Here is a 13,546-nt window from a genome sequence, read left to right on the forward strand (position 1 = left end):
AAATTATGCGCCCCTGTTAAACAGGGGCAGAAAAATTGGGCTGATGGCATCACCCAGAACCAAAAATGTTCTTCCAACATATCAGCGGAGGAGGAAGAGGATAGACAAGCAACATAACAGGACAGTCACTCAGCATCAGCATAGGCAGTCTTGAAGGGATGTGACATTTCAAAAAACATTACTCGGTTACATCAGTTTCAGGTGCTTGGTAGCTGTGGGTGATCCAAGACTGATTCATCTTGATGAAGGTCAGTCGATCAACTGAGTCGGTGGACAGGCGCACCCTGTGATCGGTAACAAAGCCACCAGCAGCACTGAAGGTGCGTTCCCGAAAGAACGCTGGATGCAGGACAGGCCAGTAGCTCAATTGCATACTGTGCAAGCTCTGGCCAGTGATCCATCCTCAAGACCCAGTAAGCCAGAGAATTTTCGGTGGGAAAGGTGTCCAAGTCTGACCTTGCCCCTAGGTATTCCTGCACCATGTAAATCAGACGCTGACGATCATACCTTGGGGCTGCGGACTAAAAAAATTGTCTGAAAGCATCGGTCAGACGGCCACCTTCTCCACCGCTCCTTCTGACAGAAGCCTCAGCAACACGTTGTCCAGGACCAGGAGTTTGTAACCTCCCAGACCTTTCTGCAAGGCCTCCCGGAGATGTCTCATCCTCTGCGACGGCAAGATAAGGTCGGCAACCTTACCCTTGTACCATGGATCAAGTAGAGTGGACAGCCAGTAATGGTCCCTCTCCTTGATCCGAAGAATACGAGGATCCTTCCGCAGGATCAGGGAGGCCATGCAGCGTAGCTGAGGCATTCGGTCCGGAGTCCTCTGGGTCACTAAGGACAACATGATCCGCAGCTACCTCCTCCCAGCCACGTACAAGTCCACGGGTTTCTTGGGACTGTAAATCATCCCTACAAGACCGCTGCTGCTGCTGATGCTGAGTGCCAGCCGCCACCTCCATGCTGACACAATCATCCTCATCCTCCTCCTCCTCCTCTTCCTGTGGGATGGGTGGGACAGCAGGAACACTGTCTGGATAAAGGGGGCCTTGAGAGGCAAGGAAGTCCTCCTCTTCCTGCCTCTGTTCTGCCTCAAGTGCCCTGTCCATTATTACATGCAGCGTATGCTCCAACAGGTGGACAAGAGGTACAGTGTCACTGATGCATGCACTGTCACTGCTCACCATCCTTGTGGCCTCCTCAAACGGTGACAGGACAGTGCATGCATCCCTGATCATGCCCCACTGGCGTGGTGAGAAAAAACAGAGCTCCCCTGACCCTGTCCTGGTGCCGCAGTCACACAGGTACTCATTGATGGTCCTCTGCTGCGTGTGCAGCCGCTGCAGCATGGCCAACGTTGAGTTCCATCTGGTGGGCATGTCACATATAAAAGGCGGTTCTTGGGCAGGTTCAACTCCTTTTGGAGCTCAGCCAGCCGAGCACAGGCATTAAATGATCGGCAGAAATGCACACAGACTTTCCTGGCCTGCTTCAGGACATCCTGTAAGCCCGGGTACCTGCCCAAGAACCGCTGAACCACCAGGTTAAGGACGTGAGCCACACAGGGCACATGGGTCAGTTGTCGCAAACCACCATTCCTGGCTTAAGCTGGCGTGGCGTCAACCACCTCTCGGCCTGCCCCTGCAGGGCTGACAAAACATCCACCCCAGTGTGGCTCCTGTCCCGCAAACAAACCAGCGCAAGCACGGCATGGCATAGTTTTGCCTGCGTACTTGCGTAGCCCCTGGAACGCCTACGGAGCACCGCTGGTTCTGAGGACAGAGCACTGGAAGAGGCCATGGAGGAAGAAGAAGAGGAGGGGGTGGAGGAGAGAGGTGTGTCACAACCAATAGTAGCATTTTGGAGGCGTGGTGGCGGAACAACCTCCAACACTACTGCACCTTGTCCTGCATCCTTCCCAGCTGCCAGAAGAGTGACCCAATGGACCCTGAAAGACAGGTAACGTCCCTGTCCATGCCTGCTGGACCATGAGTCAGCGGTAATATGCACCTTACCGCTGACCGCCCTGCCCAGCGAGGCAAGGACATTGCCTTCCACATGCCGGTAGAGAGCCGGAATCGCCTTCCGTGAGAAAAAGTGGCGTTTGGGGACCTGCCACTGAGGAACCGCACATTGTACAAACTCACGGGAGAGGGCCGAGTCTACCAACTGAAAAGGCAGCAGTTGAAGTGCTAGCAATTTAGCCAAGCTAGCATTCAACCGCTGAGCATGTGGATGGCTGGGAGTGAACTTCTTTCGCCGGTCCAGCAGCTGGGGCAGGGACATTTGCCTGCTATAATCGGATGTGGGTGTACTGCTAGCAGAGTGCCCGAAAGCACTTGGCTGTCACACACCTAATTCTACACCTTCATTCCTCTCAGAGCAGGTTTCAGAGAGGACTGAAGGTCTAGTGGGGTTGGAGATCCCAGCTGATGAGGAGCAAGGAGAGGTCCACTTTGTTCTTTGGTGTGGGTCTTTGAGGTACGCTTGCCAACGAGCTGCATGGCAGGTCAACATATGTCTGGTCAAGCATGTGGTGCCCAAGCGGCTGATGTTTTGGCCACGCGAGATACGCTTGAGACATATGTTGCAAATAGCAGCGGTGCGATCTGATGCACTTGTCTCAAAAAAGGCCCACACCAAAGAACTTTTAGAATAACGCGCAGAGGCAGCGCCCTGCACAGGCGGAGCTCTGCGGTGTGATTCAGTCGGTGTGCTGCCCCTAAGCTGGCCCCCAGGGGGCATCCTGCCTCGTTGGACATGTGCCTCCTCCTCCTCCTCTCTCCCACCAGGCACCCACATTGAGTCAGTGCCCTCATCATCCCCTCCCTGGAGCAAACCTGGCAGTATGCTGCAGCTTGTGGAACATGACTGCCAGATTGCTGTCCTCCTTGAGCATCCCCTCTCAGCATTTACGCTACTGCCTTCCTCTAGCTGAGTATCATCATCAGAGCCTACAAAACACTGGGCGTCCTCCTGGAGCATGTACCCAACACCGTGCTCAGAGTTCAGGAGACACTGATGATGACATTGAGAGGAGGGAAGACGATGCGTTGGCAGCTGCTTTGCTAGTACCCTGAGCCAGGATGAGGAGGATGAAGAGGGCTTGGTCATCCACTCTACCAAGTCGTTGGCATGTTGCGGCTTAACGTGTCCAGCTGCCGAAAAGGACAAGCGTGTCCCATGGCCACGTGCTGATGATGACGATGCACCGCGTCCACGACCAGCACTGTTGTCTCTAGACACAGAGCCTGCTTTCCCTCTTTTATCGGCTTGCACCTGTCTGCCTCTCCTTGCTGGCCTTCCAGACATGGTAATGGCATGAAGGGAGTTGGGAAAACCAGCAATTGGGTAGTATATATTGTGCTGGAGGCACACACAACATCCACTAACTCCTGCAGATGGCTCAATTAGAGAAGAGCTATGTAGGTGGATATAACGGTGTATACTGGGTTCAGAGCACGCACAATCTCCTACCACTGACTGCAAGCTCTATTAGAAAAGAGAAATATAGCTAGCTATATAGGTGAATATAGCGGTGTATACTGTGGTCAGGGCACGCAGACAACAACCACTACAGAAGAGCAAGAATGAAAAATCGGCCGATAACGATCGGTGTATACTGTGTTGAAGGTACACAGAACACCCACTAACTCCTACAGACGCCAACACACTACACAAGGCCGCCGTGCTGGCGGCCTTATATAGTGTGGGGCGTGTACTACACAGCCTGAGCTATGATTGGCCACAGGCATCCTGCCTGTGGCCAATCATGGCTCTCCTCGCTGCTGGCGCTGCAATTGGCCAAGCATGCGGGGGTCACAGTGCATGCTTGGCCAATCATGAGCCAGCAATGCACTGCGATGGCGCAGTGCATTGTGGGCCGTGAGCGCCACACGAATTTGGCGCAAACGGCCCATAACGTTCGGAATTCACCGAACGGGCGAACAGCCGATGTTCAAGTCGAACGTATGTTCGACTCGAACACAAAGTTCATCCCTAGTCAGGAAGTAGTGATATCAGGATCATGGCTGCAGCTGCATCCCGATATTCTTTTCAGGCAGCGATTATCTATAACCCAAGTTTGATCTGAGCAGCCACCTGATCTTTTTTTGACAAGCGGCAGAAGGGGGTCCCCCCCATTACCCACCAGGAAGTCCAGTAACTGGTTGCATTAGAAGCACTAGACGGAAAAGAACTTCCCTTGTTCTGCCCCCTATGCGATGTCATAAATGTGGTCACTTCTGGTTTTGGTTTGTAATGTATCTGATCAAACCACTGTTAGGTCCCCCTTTTCACATTTATGCAAATTGTCCTGGGACTGCAAAGTCACATGACAAGTCGTACCCCATGATTTCCAATGAGTACCATCCATATCTGTGCGACTTTAAGTCACACCTACTTCAAAGTAGTCACTGTACTACTTTGGTTCGACTTTGATGCGAGTTGAGGTCCATAGACCTCAAGTTTACACAGGCATTCCCTGAAATCGCAGCAAAAACGAGTCAAAATCGACCTTCAAATCACGGCAGTGTGAAAGGGGCTGATGGACCCCAAAACACTCCATAAAAAAGGGGAACTGTCATGGCCCATACGATCACAACGGATGTTGTTCTTCCTTTGTTACAGCAATAAAGTTCAATCAAATAAAAACGTAAAGGGTACAGTGTTAAATACCCCCCACACACACGGTATCACGAACATCAGAGAGAGCAATAATTCTAGGTCCAGTCCTCCGGAGTAACTCAACTTGTAAAGGCTTTAAAAGCATCGACTATGGACGTTCCTAGGTACTGTTCTTTGTGGCTGTTCCACAGGTGTATGCAATTTTTGAAGCGTGACATGTTCGTTATATATTGATTCTGTATTATTTCACCAAACATATCAGGTGACATTAAAAATTGCAATGCAAACCATTTTATGGACTTTGCTTAAAAATTGCTTGGAACCCCCCCTCCAAACAATATATTCTGAAAGCAAAGAAAATGTCAGACTTGGCCCAGTTTTGAAGTATTTAAAGGGGTTGTAAAGGTACATTTTTTAAGTGCAAACATCTGTAATCTATAATAGTTTTTTCCCCCCCAAAAGGTTTTCTTTACAAATGTTTTTTTTATTATCGATTTTATGCCTTTCCTAGTTTACACTCCCTCAGCTTCTGGTCCTCAGAGCACGCTCCTGGCAACTATAAGTCATAGTTCTTTGTGAGCTATAACTCCTGGCATGCTCAGCAGCATCGTGCATGCACATTACCGCTTTTCCCCTGCCTGCTTGATAAGAAAAACTAGCCTAGTTCTCGATCGCTAACCCAGCCTTCTGTACACATACACCTCCCAGTAGTCCCACCCATTCCTGCCTCCCCAGCATGTCCATCTTCTGCTGAGCAAAGGCAGGGCTGCAGTCCAGAGCTCCAGCATCGGCCTCAGCTCAGCCTCAGCTCCCATGGTCCAAAAAGCGCAGCCAATCTTCCCACAGGGATGTAGTCCCAGTGGTGGGAGCATGTAGCCACGGGTGCTCCCTTGAGAATGGCACAGCAGAGGGGGCACCCATCTGGGAAGAGAAAAAAAAAAAAAAAAAAATACCTGACCCCCCCCCCCACACACACACACTAGGAAAGAAAGGGAGGAGGAAGGGAAAAAAAAAAAAAAAAAAAAAAAAAAAAAAAAAAAAAAAAGGAAAGAAAGGAGGAGGAAGGGAAAAAAGGAAAGGAAGGGAAAAAAGGAAAGAAAGGAGGAGGAAGGAAGAAAAGAAAGAAAGAAAGGAGGAAGAAAAGAAAGAAAAGGAGGAAGAAAAGAAAGAAAAGGAGGAAGAAAAGAAAGAAAGAAAGGAGGAAGGAAGAAAAGAAAGAAAGAAAGAAAGGAGGAAGAAAAGAAAGAAAGAAAGGAGGAAGAAAAGAAAGAAAGGAGGAAGAAAAGAAAGAAAGGAGGAAGAAAAGAAAGAAAGAAAGGAGGAAGAAAAGAAAGAAAGGAGGAAAGAAAGAAAGAAAGAAAGAAAGAAAGAAGGAAGAAAAGAAAGAAAGAAAGAAGGAAGAAAAGAAAGAAAGAAAGAAGGAAGAAAAGAAAGAAAGAAAGAAAGAAAGAAAGAAAGAAAGAAGGAAGAAAAGAAAGAAAGAAAGAAAGAAGAAAAGAAAGAAAGAAGAAAGGAGGAAGAAAAGAAAGAAAGAAAGGAGGAAGAAAAGAAAGAAAGAAAGGAGGAAGAAAAGAAAGAAAGAAAGGAGGAAGAAAAGAAAGAAAGAAAGGAGGAAAGGGAAGGAAGGAAGGAAGGAAGGAAGGAAGGAAGGAAGGAAGGAAGGAAGGAAGGAAGGAAGGAAGGAAGGAAAGATCACTTTAAATATGGAATAAATAATGTAGATGCAAGTATCTTGCTAGATGTCAGTTATTTTAACATCCAACAATCTGTTCAACTCTCTAACAAAACAGATTATGACAATTATGATAACCCAACAGCACATATTTTTTCTGTTTTTAAAATAAATGTAAATATCCAAAATTCCAACCTTTTTTTCTTGTTTTCCTATATTTTGAACGAAGACTTGCAAAGTGAACACCATTAGGTTTTCATTGCTTTGTGTGCCCCCAATTAGGAGATTAAGATAAAATCAAGAGAAAAATCGATTGTCCCCAGGACAAAAAAAAAAAAAAAAAAAAAAAAAAAACCCACACACACACACACACACACACACACACACGGTAAATCTAAAAAAAGTTAGTGGTCTTCTAAGGGCTCTTTCACACGTGCGGACTGTTCAGATCCGTCTGTCAGTTTTTTCAGCAGATCTGAACGGTCGCTCTAAACAGCTCGGATCCACAAAATCCAGATGGATGGAAACCCTATTCTCCATCTGTCTGGCGGTTCTGATAAAAACAGACAGGCGGACTGCAATCATCCGATCCCCCCCCATAGAGGAGAGCGAAGCTCTGACAGGTCCATCCCTGCACAGTGTGCAGAGAAAGACTTTATCCCTGCTGAGCTGGTGGATGACAACAAAGTGATCTCTGCTGAGCAAGCGGATGCCTGAATACTGATCTGCATGTGTGAAAGAGCCCTTAGGAATGAAGGTGAAATCTTTCAAGGTAGATGCCTGCCCTGTGACAACTGTCTTAGGCTCAGTTTACATCACACAGGTGCAAGAGATATTAATGCACATTTCAAAAGGTCTGCCCAATGCATGAGAAATGCACAAAATAAATCCCTGACCCTTTTTTTTTTTTTAAATACATGCCACACCAAAATGCATATGTTACCATGCATTCCGACAAAATGTGCACATATTAGCAAGATGCATGGGTTGCCATTAAGGAGACACTGGGCATTAATGGCATCGCCTCATGTCTGCTAAAGAACTTGCATGCTTTTGTACCGGAAAGTACGGTACTTCATTTTGTTTGCATTCCTGCAATGCACAAATGTGCATGCAGCCTTAAGAGGAGATTTCTCCTCATTTTGTGAGGTTCTCACTTCCTATTGACTCTATGGGAGGTAAACTTTCCAAAAGGTAAACAGATTGCAAATAAATAAAAAAATAAAGAAGAAGATACCTGACCGGGACTAAAAAACAATTTCCCCAAAATTCTACAAGACTAAAAATACTTTACTACCAATTAAGTAAACTTTGTATACATAATCTAGTTGAATATGCAGATTTTATAAATTCATCTCTGATGACATTGTGCAGCTATTAACACTGTGTAGGGATGAATGGTTTTGCTGATGCACAAAAAAGGGTGGGAATGCACGATCATACCTCTCACCAGCTCCGCCTGTGACAACAGCCAGCAAGGTGAAAAATCCTGGGTACAGTGTACAGAGCAAAACAAAAGCCCTGTAAAGAGAAAGAAAACAAGAGCTAAGCAATGTGACATAATCAAGCCTATAGGAATAGGGAGTATGACCCAAAGGATGCTGAATCAGGACTACACAAATCCAAGCAATGCACTTAAAACTAGTGTGTGAGACAATTTTATATAGAAAATGTGTGTACACACACACACACACACACACACACACACACACACACACTCATTCTCTCTTTCTTCGCCCCCCCCCCCCTTAATAAAAAAACGCCAAGTTTTAAAGCAGAACTAAAGTCCCGCTATAAAATGGCAGACTTATTCCAGGAGACATGCATGGTCTCTTCTGCAATAAAATGCCCCCACCCGCCTGCTCATGGTCTCCTGCAGTACTGTAAACTGAGTTGACCTGTGCAGCTCCGATTACAGTGCATCCTCCGCGGGTCAAAGAGCCACCAAGAAGATTCTGGCGCAGGACTGTTGGACAGGCAAGTATAGAGACTTCAGTTTTGTTTTAAAGTTTTTAAAGCGATGCAAATGGAACACATTCTCCATCAAGCACACTGGAATTATTTGGCACCGTGTAAGTAAATGAAAAATACATATGTAGACAAATTTGTTGGTACCCTTAAAGCGGTTGTAAAGGCAGAACACTTTTACCTTGCATTGAGAAAAAAAAATAAAATAAAAAAAAAAAAAAAAAAAAAGAAATTGTGGCTGTGATTGTATCACCTCTTTATACTTAACTGAGTCCTATTTTGATCTAGCGATGTGTGCCTGTCTCTTCCTCTCCTTACAGGACTCAGCAAGAGCCATTAGAACCTGCTGTTTTCAATCAAATGCTTTGAGGAGGGTCAGGAGGCAGGGCCAAGCCATGCTGTGCAGGTCTATGGACATACACAGCCAGACTGGGGGAGGGGGGTTTGGGGCCCACTCTGTGCAAAACCATTGCGCAGAGCAAGAATAACAGTTTTTTTTTTTTTTTTTTTTTTAGGGATGCACCGAAACATATGGGCCGAAAATGGCCCTTTTGGCAAAAAGCCGAAAGAGAATTTGACGATACTGGTGACGAAAATGGGGCAGGGGCCTGCTGGGCTTGGCCCCGCCCATCACGGGGATGTCGTTTCACCTTTACTCTCTTCACCCATGCTGCAGACAGCCCGTGGGGTCTTAGCGTAAAGTCCCCCTCTCCTCAGCGGTGGCTGCATATGGCTCCTTAGCAGATGTGTAAATCGGCTGTGCAGGAGCTCGGCCACGCCATTTACTGTGAAAGCAAGGGAGAGATGTCTAGGGGTGTGTGCGTGTGATAGATATAGAGAATAATAATATATATATATATATATATATATATATATATATATATATATATATATATATATATATATATACACACACACACACATATATACACACACACACACACACACACACACACACACACACACACACACCTCTATGTGTATGTTATACGTGTGTATGTTTATATGCACTGGTGAGGTGCAGGCTACGTGATGGGCACTGGTGAGGCTGCATTGATCCCCTGTACCACGCCCCCCGTCTCTGACCATCCCCTGTACCACGCCCCCCGTCTGACCATCCCCTGTACCACACCCCCCGCCTCTGACCATCTCCCGTACCACGTCTCCTGTCTCTGACTATCTCCTGTATAAAATTTTTTTTTTTTTTAAATATGTTTCGGTATCAGTGCTGTTTCGGCCTAGTAAATTTTTCCATTTTCAGCACCAAATAAATCCATTTCGGTGCACCCCTAATATATCTCTATCACATATAAACCAATCTGAATCTAAAAGGCTAAATTAATTGGTAAAAAATTTACACAAATATTATATATATATATATATATATATATATATATATATATATATATATATATATATATATACACACATATACACACACACACATATATATCCAAACTGCTGGTTGTAAACTGAACAGTGGAGCCTTGAGTGGAGTGTGAATAAGTATTGCTTTTTGACTGCTGGGTTGCAGTTTTAGGTTCTTTTGGGGCTTTGCCTTGTAGCTTTTTAATACCATTTTCTGACACTTTTTAAATAGTTTTTTTTTCCCCCCTTTCTTTCTTTCCCTCCTTCCTTCCGCCTACTAATTAAGGGGAGTGGTTAATTGGGCACAGGTGCTTGAGGTCTATATAACCTTCTATAGAACTCATTGTGAGCCTGCTCATCTTGAGTCTGTGGGAACTGTCTAAGTGGAACTGGTAAAGTGGTGAGTTAAAAACCAGAGTTAGTGGAACTGGTCAAAGTGGCGAGTTAAAAACCAGAGTTGAAAACAGGAGGTTATAACAGGGGTCATAATAACTTTGTAGTGAGTACATGAGTGTTGTCTGAGTAGTGTGTGTGTGTGTGTGTGTGTGTGTGTGTCGTTAGTACTTGCGTATTGTGGGTGCACGCTGGTCTGTGAGTACCTTTGTACTGTCTTGTAGAGTATTAGTGTCAGGGAGCTAGTTGTTAGGTAATTTGGACTGGGTATAATCTCTAATCCTCATTAAATTAATAGGTACGATGACTGGCGGGTGTGGAGAGGCAACTCGGTGTACATCTTGCGGCATGTATGCGTTCCTTGATCATCTGATCGAGGGCGAATACTGCTGTGCAAAATGTAAGCACATTGTCTCCCTGGAAGCCCAGGTTCTGAATCTGGGGAAGCAACTGTCAGCACTGAGGACCCTCCACCCTAAATGAGAGCCAGGAATGTACACGGCAGGTGCCGGCGGGGGCCAGCACAGAGGTGGGTGGAGACAAAGAGGCGCAGGCACTAGCAGAGAGTAGATGGATGACAGTCAGGAAGGGTAGAGGGGCAAGTGCCAGGGAGGTTGATCCAGGGCTGGAGCATCCCAATAAGTACGCTTCATTGAGTGACATTGGTGATCCCAGTCAGGGACCAGCACTGCTGGAGCTGAGGGATTCTCCTAGCTGCCAGGGGAAGAACTCCTCCAGTGAGAGTGGGGGGGGGAGCGAAGGGAAAGGAAAGATTCTGGTGGTAGGGGACTCAATTCTTAGGAGGACAGAGAGGGCAATCTGTAACAACAACCTGAGGTGTCGAACTGTATGTTGTCTGCCAGGCGCTCGGGTTCGGCACATCACGGATCTGGTGGACAGATTACTGGGAGGGGCTGGGGAAGACCCAGCTGTCATGGTGCACATTGGCACCAATGACAAAGTCAGAGGCAGATGAAGTGTCCTAAAGAATGATTTTTAGGGATTTGGGAGCTAAATTGAGGAAAAGGACCTCCAAGGTAGAATTCTCAAGAATACTACCGGTACATCGAGCCACACCAGAAAGGAAGAGGGAGATTAGGCAAGTAAACAAGTGGCTCAAGAGCTGGTGTAGTAAGGAGGGGTTTGGGTTCCTGGAGGACTGGGACAACTTCTCAGTCGATAACCGGTACTATAGAAGGGACGGACTGCACCTAAATGAGGAGGGTGCAGATCAGCTAGGATTAAGGATGGCCAAAAAGTTAGAGGGGGTTTTTAAACTAGGCAATGGGGTGGGGTCCCAGAGATAGTCAGTATATATATATATATAATATTAGGGGCATTAGTGGTAGGGTAACCAAAGCACATAAACCCAAGGTAAACATAGTAGCAAGTCCTAGTTGTAATCTTGGAACACCCAAGAGGATAGTATGTGACCGGTCAAAATATATTAATGCATTAAAATGTTTGTTCACCAATGCCAAAAGTCTGCCAAGCAAAAATAGGTGAGTTGGAAGCTCTGGTGCATCAGGAGAGCTATGATGTAATCGGTATTGCTGAAACTTGGCTTCATTCCTCACATGACTGGGCTATTAATATTCCTGGCTATGCACCCTTTCGGAAAGACAGAGTAAAAAGGAAAGGTGGAGGGGTCTGTCTTTATGTGAGAAGTGATCTCAAAGCGAGTGAGAGAGGACCTGGTGGACGGAGAGTGTGATGAGTCTGAAGCATTATGGGTGGAACTGCATACAGATGTGCGTAGTTCAAAGTTAATCATTGGAGTTTGTTATAGACCACCCAATGTTAATGAGGAGGTGGAGACTCAGCTCCTTGCACAGATAGAAAGGGCTGCAAGGGCTGGGACAGTGATAATAATGGGGGATTTTAACTACCCAGAAATTGACTGGGGTAATGGCACTGCTGGGACAGTTAAAGGGCAAACATTTATAAACCTATTACAGGACAATTTTATGGTCCAGTTTATTGAGGCCCCAACTAGGAATGATGCTCTGTTGGACCTGGTAATCTCAAACCATGCAGAACGTATTACTAATGTTCAGATAAAGGAACATCTGGGTAGCAGTGACCATAACATGATTTCATTTGATGTTAGCTGTAAGCAAAAATCACATACGGGGGAAGATAAAAGCACCTAATTTCAACAGAGCAAATTTTACAAGGATGAGGGCTGCTCTCCAGGACTTAGACTGGGAGGCAATACTGGCATCAATGGGCACAGAACAGAAATGGGAATTTAAAAAGGCTGTTTGTGATCTCACGGCAAAGTATATTCCCATGGGCAATAAGTTTAAAAGGCTAAAAATAAAACCGATGTGGCTCACGGCCAAAGTTAAAAAAGCTATAAACTATAAAAAAAGAACTTTTAAAAAATATAAAAATGAGGGAACGCTAGTGTCATTTAAATGTTACAAAGAATATAACAGAATATGTAAAAAGGAAATCAAGGACGCAAAAATTCAAAATGAAAGACAGATTGCAAACGATAGTAGGACAAACCCCAAAAAATTCTTCAAATATATTAATAGTAAAATGGTAAAGTGTGAGCATGTAGGCCCTTTACAAAATAATCTGGAGTGGGTGACTGGGGACAAAGAGAAGGCTAACTTATTAAATACTTTATTCAGCTCTGTGTATACAAAGGAACATGGGGGAGCTCAAGTTTCAGTGCTGGGACCCTTACTTTTTAATATCTTTATAAATGATATTGGGTCTGGGATCAAAAGTAACATTTCTGTCTTTGCAGATGACACCAAGTTATGCAGTGGAATAACCTCCTTACAGGATGTCTCCAATTTACAAGCCAACCTCAATGCTCTGTCTAATTGGGCGACTAGGTGGCAGATGAGGTTTAATGTTGATAAATGTAAAGTTATGCACTTGGGGGCTAAGAATATGCATGCATCATACATGCTAGGGGGGAGTACAACTGGGGGAATCCATAGTGGAGAAGGATCTGGGGGTTTTGGTAGATCATAAGCTCAATAATAGCATGCAATGCCAAGCTGCGGTTTCCAAAGCGAGCAAAGTCCTCTCCTGTATTAAGAGAGGTATGGACTCCAGAGAGAGTTATCATTTTGCCCCTGTTCAAATCATTAGTAAGACCTCATCTGGAATATGCAGTTCAGTTTTGGGCACCAGTTCTCAAAAAGGATATCGGGGAACTGGAGAAAGTGCAGAGAAGGGCAACCAAACTGATAAGAGGCATGGAGGAACTCAGCTATGAGGAAAAATTAGAGGAACTGAATTTATTCTCTCTTGATAAGAGGAGATTAAGGGGGGATATGATCAACATGTACAAATATACAAGGGGTCCATATAGTGAACTTGGTGTTGAGTTATTCACTTTACAGTCAACAAAGAGGACAAGGGGGCACTCTTTACGTCTATAGGAAAAGAGATTTCATCTCCAAATACGGAAAGGTTTCTTCACAGTAAGAGCTGTGAAAATGTGGAATAGACTCCCTGCAGAGGTGGTTCTGGCCAGCTCAGTGGATTGCT

At 45.5% G+C, this 13,546-nt stretch overlaps 1 protein-coding gene across 4 annotated transcripts in view; it reads right to left on the reverse strand.

The window, feature by feature from the left end:
- TNRC6B (trinucleotide repeat containing adaptor 6B) overlaps nt 1-13,546 on the reverse strand; it is a 1,034,757-nt gene that overhangs the window by 1,004,538 nt on the left and 16,673 nt on the right. For 2 of the 4 annotated variants that reach the window (XM_077452437.1, XM_077452434.1), the window contains exon 2: nt 7,745-7,822. The exons of the other annotated variants lie outside the window; for them this stretch is intronic. The gene's annotated coding sequence lies outside the window, so the exon portion shown is untranslated. The remainder of the gene's footprint in view (nt 1-7,744; nt 7,823-13,546) is intronic. 4 annotated transcript variants of the gene reach the window in all.

This window comes from Lithobates pipiens, unplaced genomic scaffold, assembly GCF_037356315.1.
Source record: "Lithobates pipiens isolate NorthernLeopardFrog02 unplaced genomic scaffold, aLitPip1_a1.2 Scaffold_23, whole genome shotgun sequence".
NCBI classification, from domain to species: Eukaryota; Metazoa; Chordata; class Amphibia; order Anura; family Ranidae; genus Lithobates; species Lithobates pipiens.